A 10,526-nucleotide genomic window follows, 5' to 3' on the forward strand; every position below is an offset into this window, starting at 1 on the left:
AATGATAAAACTTCTATTCTTTCCAGAGAATCGAAGATCTATGGAGATACCAAAGCAGACATTACCTGAATACTGAATAGATTTACCTGCTACAGCTCTGTAGCCCTTACGCTAATTTAAAGGAAAGGACAGATATCATACTTTTAACCCGGAAAGATGCACTGTTTTCGTGCGTCAAACTGTGCGAAGAAGATCATACCTATATTATGCAGATTATTATTTATAAGTGGAAGGTCAATCGTCCCTTCTCCGAGTTTCCATCTGTCCACCCACATCGTCCTTATAAACAACATCCGGCATCTATCTTATCAGAGCGAGAACATTTAGTTTCCAAGTTTATCAATATCAAGACAACTGATAGAATAGCTGGTCTGGTATGATTTGAAACAAACTGTTGCGTTAGAATCAAACGAAAATGTGCTTTAAGTTTAAAGCACATTTTCGTCTCGATTATTGTTTTGTTTATCTAATATAATATTATGTACCAACAAGATCTCCTTTTATTAAATGATATTATCTTATATCTTTAAACGAGCAATTCTTGTATATATATATACCTATATAATTGGAATCTCGGAATCGGCTCCAACGATTTTCATGAAATTTAGTATATTATAGAGGGTTTCGGGGGCGATATAATCGATCTAGCTAGGAATCATTTTTAGAAAATGTCATTTTATTCGTGTTTTATCGAATACCGAGCAAAGCTCGGTCAAATAGCTAGTATATCTTCTAGCAGCTAGCTTCTATAGCTAGCATCTTTTTGTCTAGAACATCTTTAATATTATGTACACAAACTCTATTTACTCAAGAAACTGGCAAGTTATTCCCTTATTTAGTTATTACGGATCAGAGTTCAAGATACCCAATAGCCTAGGTAACCACAAAAAGGACACTTTCTAAGTTTCTAAAAAGGGCGGAATTTGGTTCTACATAATATTATGATCAATATCATGTTGTATCTCATTCTTCAGCACAATTAACAGGTAATTATTGTATTATGTTATGCCTAAGCACACGTCTATAATAATTATAATAATTATACATAATATAAAATATGCAATAAAATTTTCTTAATGCTAGAATTCATATTCATAAAAGATAAGATCTACTAAATTCTTGATGGAGACACCACCTGATGTAAATTTATGTATTTATCATCACGTCATGATTAAGAGCTGATCGTCCATGAGTCAGAAAGCCTCAATAAAACAAAATCATTATCTTGTCCGACAACAAAGATGCGTGCCAGTCTCCAATAAATTGTTCTGATTGAGCTATTGTAGACAAAATCCCAAAAATTTACTGAAGCGAAATTGCGTGACGAAAATAAACTACGACTCGTCTGCACTACACTGATTTAGAAGAAAATTTGTTCGTTTGTATGCTCAGAAAATCTGAAATAAAATCGATTATGATTAAATTTAGCATCGATATTAAAGTAAGCCGTGGAGATGGAAATAAACTACTTTTTCGCGATAATCTACGTTAGCGTGGATGTTTTTTACGCGTTCGAAGTCACGACAAACATTTCAACTTTAAAAGTGTACCTACATAATAAATTTTCTGTAATACTTTTTTACACTAAACGGCAAAATTAATTTTGTTGATATTTGCAATAGATTTTGAGTTCGAGAAATTTCGTAATAGCTCAATTAGTTTTATCGTGGAAATATTTACGGTTCTTATGATAAATAAAATGCGTGAACGGATTCGCGTGAAATTTCAAGTATAAAATAAACATCTCAGAACACGTGTTCGTAAGGAAACGGGCGTACCGAATGACAATGGAGGTTTCCCTTTCATGAAAATTTACGTGATAAAAATATTAAATGATCGCGTGTGAAAAAATATAAGCCGAATGCGGTAGGTACGATTATGAAGTCCCATAACGGTGCGGCTGTAAATCAGAGAAGGACGTGAGAATGGAGTCATTATTTGGGAAATGTGCATTCGGCGGAGGCGAGGTAGCCGTTTACACGGTTATGTTGTAGAAACACGCGTTTCGTAGACGTAGGTTAGCTTCTACGTTTTTAACGACCTCGGTGGCTCAGTGGGTAAGCGTTGGTAGCTCAAGCCGGGGGTCGCGGGTTCGAATACCACCGACGGAACAAAAAGTTTTTCAAAGGTCATGGATCTGTATGTGTATGATATAATAAAAATTTTAAAATATAAAAGTACCTATTAAATATATTTCCGTTGTCTGGCACCCGTAACACAAGCCCTTCAGGTACTTACCACGGGGCTAGACTGACGTTGTGTAAATATTACTATTAAAAATATAACGGTGATTTTCTAATCGGTAAAACTTTATGTTATTATCTACTAGATGATATTATATATTATACATGGGAGAGCCATGCTTCGGCACGAATGGGCCGGCTCGATCGGAGAAATACCACGTTCTCACAGAAAACCGGCGTGAAACAGCGCTTGCGCTGTGTTTCGCCGAGTGAGTGAGTTTACCGGAGGCCCAATCCCCTACCCTATTTCCTTCCCTACCCTCCCCTATTCCCTTCCTTTCCCATCCCTACCCTCCCTTATTACCGTATTCCCTCTTAAAAGGCCGGCAACGCAGCTGCAGCTCTTCTGATGCTGCGAGTGTCCATGGGCGACGGAAGTTGCTTTCCACCAGGTGACCCGTTTGCTCGTTTGCCCCCTTCTTTCATAAATTAAAAATCCGCAACTTTGTTGCACAGAAACTCGTAGGTATATCGCGCGGGAACCATACGTTTGTTCGGGTTAAAAAATAATATCTTATGTCCTTTTCCGGAACTAAAAGTATCTCAATACTACATTTCAATAAAACCGGTTCAGTAGTTTAGGCGTGAAGAGGTAACAGACAGACAGACACACTTTCGCATTTATAATGATATACGCTAATAGATTGTTTTGTTGACGTTGATTTCGTTTATTATTTTGATGATGATCTTTTGATACAGATTTTAAAATTGATTGAACAACGTTATATTTATTATAATTTAAAAACGTCTGGTATATTTTAATTACGTAAATTTTTAATGTAGATAATAGTGTGTTGTAATTAAAACGCAATTTACATACAAGATGTTGCCCGCAGGTTCCTTGCGCAGCGTTTACCTCAACGTATTCGTACATTTGCGTGGTAAAAACTCTTATCATAATAATATTATGTCCTTTCCCGTACCTACTTTCATACCTTGGCCAAAATCAGTAGGTTTAAGATTTACGAGTCAATAGGAAACGGACTCTTTCGCAATATATACCTAAAACTGTATAGAATAGTAGATCAAAACTTTCCCCAGCCTACACTATAGCCGTGCCAAATTTCATCGGAATCAGTTCAACCGTAAAGAGTCAAGAGGTAACAGACAGAGACGCATTTACTATGTAGTATGTCTACTAGCAGTTAAGACAGTAATCTTTTGTTTTCACTTGTTAAACCACCGCCTAGGTCACGGTTAAACGCGTTATCTACCGTTTGAAACGGGTATTACATGCTCGAAGTGAGCCATTTAAATAAAAACACGTAACTCGTCTATTTTTAAATGTGACTAAAACGTTGGTGATGCTTTACAAGAATCGATTATGACAATGTATCACAATGAAGCATTGTAATTACATAACACGTTACGACATTTTATTTTATTACTTTGTTTTAAATAATTTAAATTTAATATGGATTTAAATTCATGCAAATAAATGCAAAGTTTATACCTTGCAACTTAATTTAGAATTGTCTAATTAGAATTACACACACACTTGATTTAACCTCAGTTACATTGTTTTCATTAAATTAAACTAAAAATGTATTTATCAAGGGATCACGTCATCTTTCATCAGTTAACTTACTTTGCCTAATCAAGTAACAGGTATGTATATTATTATCTAAAGATTTATCTGTCCTATGTACATACTCTTTTTCAATTTGCTACTGTTTCGTAACTTCTCGAATTTATCGTGAAACTGCAATGCAACGTCTAGTCGAGGTAAATACGAAATCAATGATGCACATTTCTGCATGCTACAGGGGCGCAGCATGCAATACGCGAAATGCAGTGGCATCCCAGCGCACTATGTAGTGTTTCCACCACCCGAGAGATGGCGTTAGGTGTTTCATTCTTTTTCATTATTGCAGTTAAAAAATAAAGAAATTTGACTTTTAAAATACTAATTTACAAGCAAAATATATATTTTTTTATTATTATTAAGCCCAATTCGTAAAAATAATTCAAATCATTAGTGAAAGGGTGAAACATATTTTGGAAAGCTCGTGACCTTGCATTGCTAGTAGTTTCAACGAAAAAACACAGATGGCAGTGTTACAAAATTGTGCGAATCTTCAATTTTAGAATACAGGGACTGATCCTACCTTCTAACCTAAGAGATAAATTAAAGCTAGCCTTTCCCTCTGGCATCTAGAGATCATAATATCAAAGGGTTGTTTGTTCAAGAGTTGAAGGAGTGATAGTAATGCCCGTAGAAAAATCATTAAGAGGGCGACTAACCCAAAAAATCAAACATCGTCCTTCTCTCTTTACACTCACGCCCGTATTTCATGCCAGGTGAAAAAGGACGACGCGGATTCATCACCAAATTAGTTTTTTCTCAATAACTCGATAAATATACAAAATTTAAAAAATCCGCTAGGTCGATCCCTCTATGATAGAATTTTATACAATGTGTTAAAATATTATTAACTTAGTTCTATGCACGGTTATGGCAATTAATAAAAATTCGTGAAAATTAGATGCATCTTTGTGATTTTTTCTATCGAGAAAATTTTAAGTTATCGTGTTTTTGCTCAGATCGAATTCTCGGAAATATAATGTAGTATCTAATTTTAGAAAATGAAACAATACGGAGCTTATTTTCAAGTATAAAAATTAATTATAAAATCGACACTTTAGGATTAGTCGCCCCCTTAATTTTCAATCCGATCTAGTTTCAGATTGACTTGATTGATTGAGATTCATTTCTTTTTAATTAACTATTTAGGACTTTTTCATTTCCTTAAGTTACGTTTTAATTACTTGCTTGATAAGAAGTACGAATCACGAACGAATTAGTAAATTAAAATCGAAACTTTTAATGCATGTCTTTAGTCCTTAAGCTTCTATAAGGCTCCTGTGTTGTACCTGCCTGTACCTGCTGAAAACGCTTCCAATTTGTTAAAATATTTGATACATGTCGTTGTAGTAAATTGTGCAATATTATGCACACTAGCTTACAGTATTAGCTTATTTCAACCTTATTATACAGACGCATAGGGTTCAAAAGTGGCTTTGGGACCACCCCAAAGCAAGAGTACGATACCATTCGCTTTAATTGTTTATATTGTATCGACCTATAACCATATGGTATGTATTAGTGATCACTTAAACAAGGTAAGGAACAACAAATAAAAGATCAATGAAGCGTGTCGATTCAAGGCTTTGAACTCAGTCATCGTAGCAATATTTCAAGATATATTCGTATTTTCTATACGTCTGTTTACATCCGACATTCTACTAAACTTTATTTTTATTCGAGTGACGTGATCGTTTACGCATCGTATCGATACGAAAATTTCCGATTTGTTTACAATATCTAAATTATGGTTTGTATAAAGTTTGGTATGCGCGCGTGTACCTTTATTAGATACGTAGGCGCCAGGATAAACAGAAGTTAACGCAGAAGAGCCATAGATTTATACAGGGTGTAACATAACTTATTATAATAATATTATATACTTTAGGATGTATAAAAGTAGCAGCGACGAAAAAGTTACTTTTTGTAAAACTATCGTATGGGAAAATTCATGTCGTTGGAGAATTTCTCATGTAACAGATAATAATATATATGTCAAAAGTAACTTTCAGCGCTCGCTACATTAACGGCCGTTCCCAATATTTGATCTATCTCTGGTTTTGCCCTACTAGAGATAGAATAGCTCACAATTGACATATAATATATGTCTCTAATGTCTAATGTGAGCTATTCCTATCTCTAGTAGGGCCAAACCAGAGATAGATCAAATATTGGGAACCGCCGTAAAAGACAGCTCCATAATATACGCACCCTAAATCATTATCATTTTATTTTCTTACATTCTGTATACAATAGAAATGACAATATGTCGACGCTTATGGATTATTTGGGCTATTTTGAAATATTATCTCTAACTAGTTCTCCTTTTAACTTGAGTACAACAGTTTGTTTGCTTATTTTCATGACTTTAAAACAAAAAAGTCTGTAACATGTAGACAAGTTTCTTCCACAAATTGATCAAATTTTCCCTCGACTCGACATCATGATACGAACACGAACTTACTGTTCTTTATCATAACCTCAAGAATATTATGTATTTCATCCATACAAACATAGAGTATAAATATACTATTTGAAATACTAGCACGAATATCATAATGGTACATAAGTCGGGAACTGGGATAGCGCTTAGAATTTTTAGCGAGGTTTACTTAGAAAATTGTTCCTAGAGCTGATTTATTATGATATAGGTTTTATCCAAATATTAATATATAAAAATAAGTTGGGTTTTCCTTCCTGACGCTATAACTCCAGAACGCACGAACCGATTTCCACGGTTTTGCATTCGTTGGAAAGGTCTCGGGTTCACATAAGCTTTACTATCTATAATATATTGTTAGTCAAAAAATTTCACTAAGTTAATATCAATTGATGGGAGTTTTGTCGGGAATGTGAAATAGTGACGATGAAGTTTTTATATTATTTTTCTTAAATTGTGTTAACTGGGTTTTTAATGTGGTATTAGAATCTAATGGTAATATTAGTTATTTTCATAAGTGTAAGCAAGTTATACGACTCCCAGAAACATGCTATTTTGTGTTCCCTCCAAAACTCAATTGAAAGTTTCAGTAAAGCGTCTACCACTTGACCGACTTGACTTCTTGACTGCATTTACTTCTATTGAGACTTTGAGTAGACTTTGAACCTGACGATATATTATAGAAAAAATTAAAATTACTATGCTGAAAATTGTTTACAAGAATATTGTTTTCCTGCAATTGACTTGACACTGGCCATGGTTATATAGCCGTAGTGCCATTATAAGAAAAAATATATATTTCACAATCAATTAACGGCTGTCACAGCGTGCGGCTATAAGTTTCGTCAAAATTTGGCTAATGCTACCAGTACTTGCCCCCAGAAATAAATTATATAGTCGAGTTTAGATTAGCATATAAACTGAGTTTTATCCAAACTAACCAAAATATGTAAGTTGTTCTCTAGGGAGAGATACTCGTAGATTTGTTCTATGTATGCAAAGATGCAAAGGTATTGTTTACATTGCCCATAAGATATACCTACATAATAATTTTATGTCGATACATATTGTGCCGACTGCCGAGGACGTATTAAAGAAAATGTTTTCTACCATTTAAAACACATGTAGGTACCAAAAATATCTTAATTATAAAAATCTCTTGAGGAATTATTAATTGAAAAAACTACGTACAAACAGGTGCGTCTGTAATTTCTTGTCAAGCGGAACAATTTTACCAGAGAGTCCTATTTTAATAATTATTTGTTACACCATCTTAACCATAAATCTCTAACGGCCGTTCCTAATATTCAATCTATCTCTGGTTTGCAATACAACCGATCGCAGCTAACATTGAATTTACATTTAAAATATATGTATCTAATGTCTAACGTGAGCTATTCCTATCTCTAGTAGGGCAACCAAAGGATCAAATATTGGGAACGGCCGTAACATAGATATAAAAACCTACAATATACGGAAAACACCACAAGGATGCGTCGAATCGAGAACAATGTGCGAAGCGCTAAATAAGAAATACCTTCATACCCGCGTAATCTATAACACCGCTCTATTGTGTGTCGATGGCACGCCGCACGATACCCCATTATGCCCGTCCGCAGTGGACGATATTTTTTCGTTTACGAACGGGAAGGGAAAACCTACATACAGCCTAAGCGTCGCGTGAAAGTGTCGGGTGCGAGAAGTCGCTAAATTTGAGGCTTTTGAGGAAAGCCCGCTAGTGCTATAGGGGCGTTTCTATAGGCCGTTTACACGCTCAGTCGGCGCTAACCTCCGCCCGATGTAATAACGCCGCCTGTTTTCTATTTCAATTTGGGAACAAATTGAAATTGTTTTTATTTGAATAATATTACTCCAAAGTGCTCTGAACACAGAGTATAATAGTACAGGAATGATAATGTCCGGACGATTGTATACTGGGAACGAAATGAACAGCCTGATATTTACTCGCTGTATTATTTTCTCACGACGCTTTTCTTAGGGAAAATTGTGTAAATTAATATTTGCGAAATTAACTTACACGTTTGATGCGGTTTCATTGCCTCATAAAAGCATATTAGATTTGAGACGTTTTCTCTCTGTCTTTTTTATCTTTTAGATAAATAAATATTTTTGATTATGCTAACCTAATCAAGAATGTGACTCAAAAGTCTGGCTTTGTAAAATTTCATGCCACAATAATTATATTATTGTTAACCCATAAATTATAATCTATATCATGGATTCTGAATTCTACCCTAAAATAATCAAAAATGAATATTTTCAAGAAACCGCTTGATATAAGCAATTATATTTTATCTTCCAAAGCGTTTTAATTAAATCTATTTTCCTTTGGAATTTCGGGACGAATCGTCTCTGAGATGACCGTCGTCCATATTATGACATACCAGACATTTCGAATGCAATATTATTTTACGACCTTTGACCCAATTAAGTCTTACGTCACATCCGCATGCAGATAAAGAAAATTACATGTTTATTGGAAAATTTATTATTTAGCGTTTTTTTATAATAACAAGTTCCATTTATAAGCTATTCAGGTTCGGAGGGATCGCTGCATCCTTTATCGCGCAGGGCGGGAGCGGGGCAGGCGAGGGCGGGCGGGACGTTGGAAAAATTGCGCATAAATATTGAAGCTGCCACTTACACGTGCGCCAAACGCCGCCTGTTGGACATAGCGTGGATAAGACCGGGATTCATGGTATCCATACTTACTTCCACTAATATTATAAATGCAAAAGTGCGTTTGTCTATCTGTCAATCTCTCAGTTACCTTTTCACGCCCAAGCTGCTGAACCGATTTTGCTGTTTGGTATGAAGATACTTTGAGTCCCGGAGAAGACATAGGATACCCCGAAAAAATGTACGGTTCGCGGAATTTTGGCGCAGCGGAGTTGCGGGCGTCATCTACATCCTGATAAATGAACAAGCTAAAAAATACAAGAATTGGCATTGATTGCATTTTTGCACATAAAATAATATTGTATATGCCCCGAAACCTTATTTGAAATATATTAGGAAAATTAAATTTTTATTGTAGTCGGAAAATTAAAAATTTTTAGGAACCTAATTAGTAGAAAATTAAGTAATTACCTTTTGGTTTATTTTGTAGATGACGTTAATCACTTTTAATTACTTCTTTGATCTTTTAAAATTTGTAGTTTACAAACAAAAATGATGTGGACCAATTTTTATAACTTTTTACAATTATTATTAAGTAGCCGAGGCACGCTGATAATGTTCATTAAAATATGTTAAAATATTATTATGTATTTGCAAAAGATGCACTTAAATGATTTTATATTTATTTTAACTATTTATAATGACTTTTATATTAAGTCTAAGAAAACAGCATATTTTAATTAATTTAAATAAATAATTATACTGTTATGCTATATATTAAGCAATTTATGAGCCGGCTAAAAAGAACTGAAATAAAACTTTTTATGATGTGTTTGATTACTTTCATTTTATCATAATATTTACCATTATTTTATGAGAATTGTGTAACTTTAATCATAATAACTTTATCATACCTTTTGTTTGTAGTGGGTATTTAAGTGGATAAATTCGTATTAGCTTTTTCATAAATTAAATATAAATATCTGGCTCGATTATTTAAATTTACAATTTGTTTAAATTATTAACATTATTATATATTTAAACACTTGGAAATTTAATATAATTTTCAACCTGTTCTTTCCGAGTCCATTTAGAAAGAACCATAATATATCCTACATCAAAAATATACCATCGGTAAAAAGTTTCTCGAGGTGAAAAATTTTATCAAAAATAATGACAACCAAAAGATCATATTATGGTGAATCGTGATACAACCCATCAATACATGTTATACACACAAAAATATACAACTAAAAAAAATCAAGAGCATGTCCCTATTCTTCTAGCGCGCACACAGCGAGCCCTCTTTCTTTTTCTTGTAACAAATTTCGCAACAATCTCACTTATTATGCTACACAAATTTCCGTGCCCCCGGCCGCCTCTAGACGTGAAATTAAAATTTCCTACTACCCTCGCCCCGGCTTACGCTAAATAGCTTAATAAATATCGTCTACATAGTTACGGCGAAAATATTTTGGTAAATTAATGGTTTAATTACAAGCTTCTTTACTAAATAATAAATAGCTTTAACATTATTTAACAACTTTTAGGAGTAGGTATGACTAGTCTGTTATTCGTCATCTGTATGGTGCACGCAGATCTTGGTTAAAGTTAATCC

This window comes from Aricia agestis, chromosome 3 (genome assembly GCF_905147365.1).
Source record: "Aricia agestis chromosome 3, ilAriAges1.1, whole genome shotgun sequence".
Taxonomy (NCBI): Eukaryota; Metazoa; Arthropoda; class Insecta; order Lepidoptera; family Lycaenidae; genus Aricia; species Aricia agestis.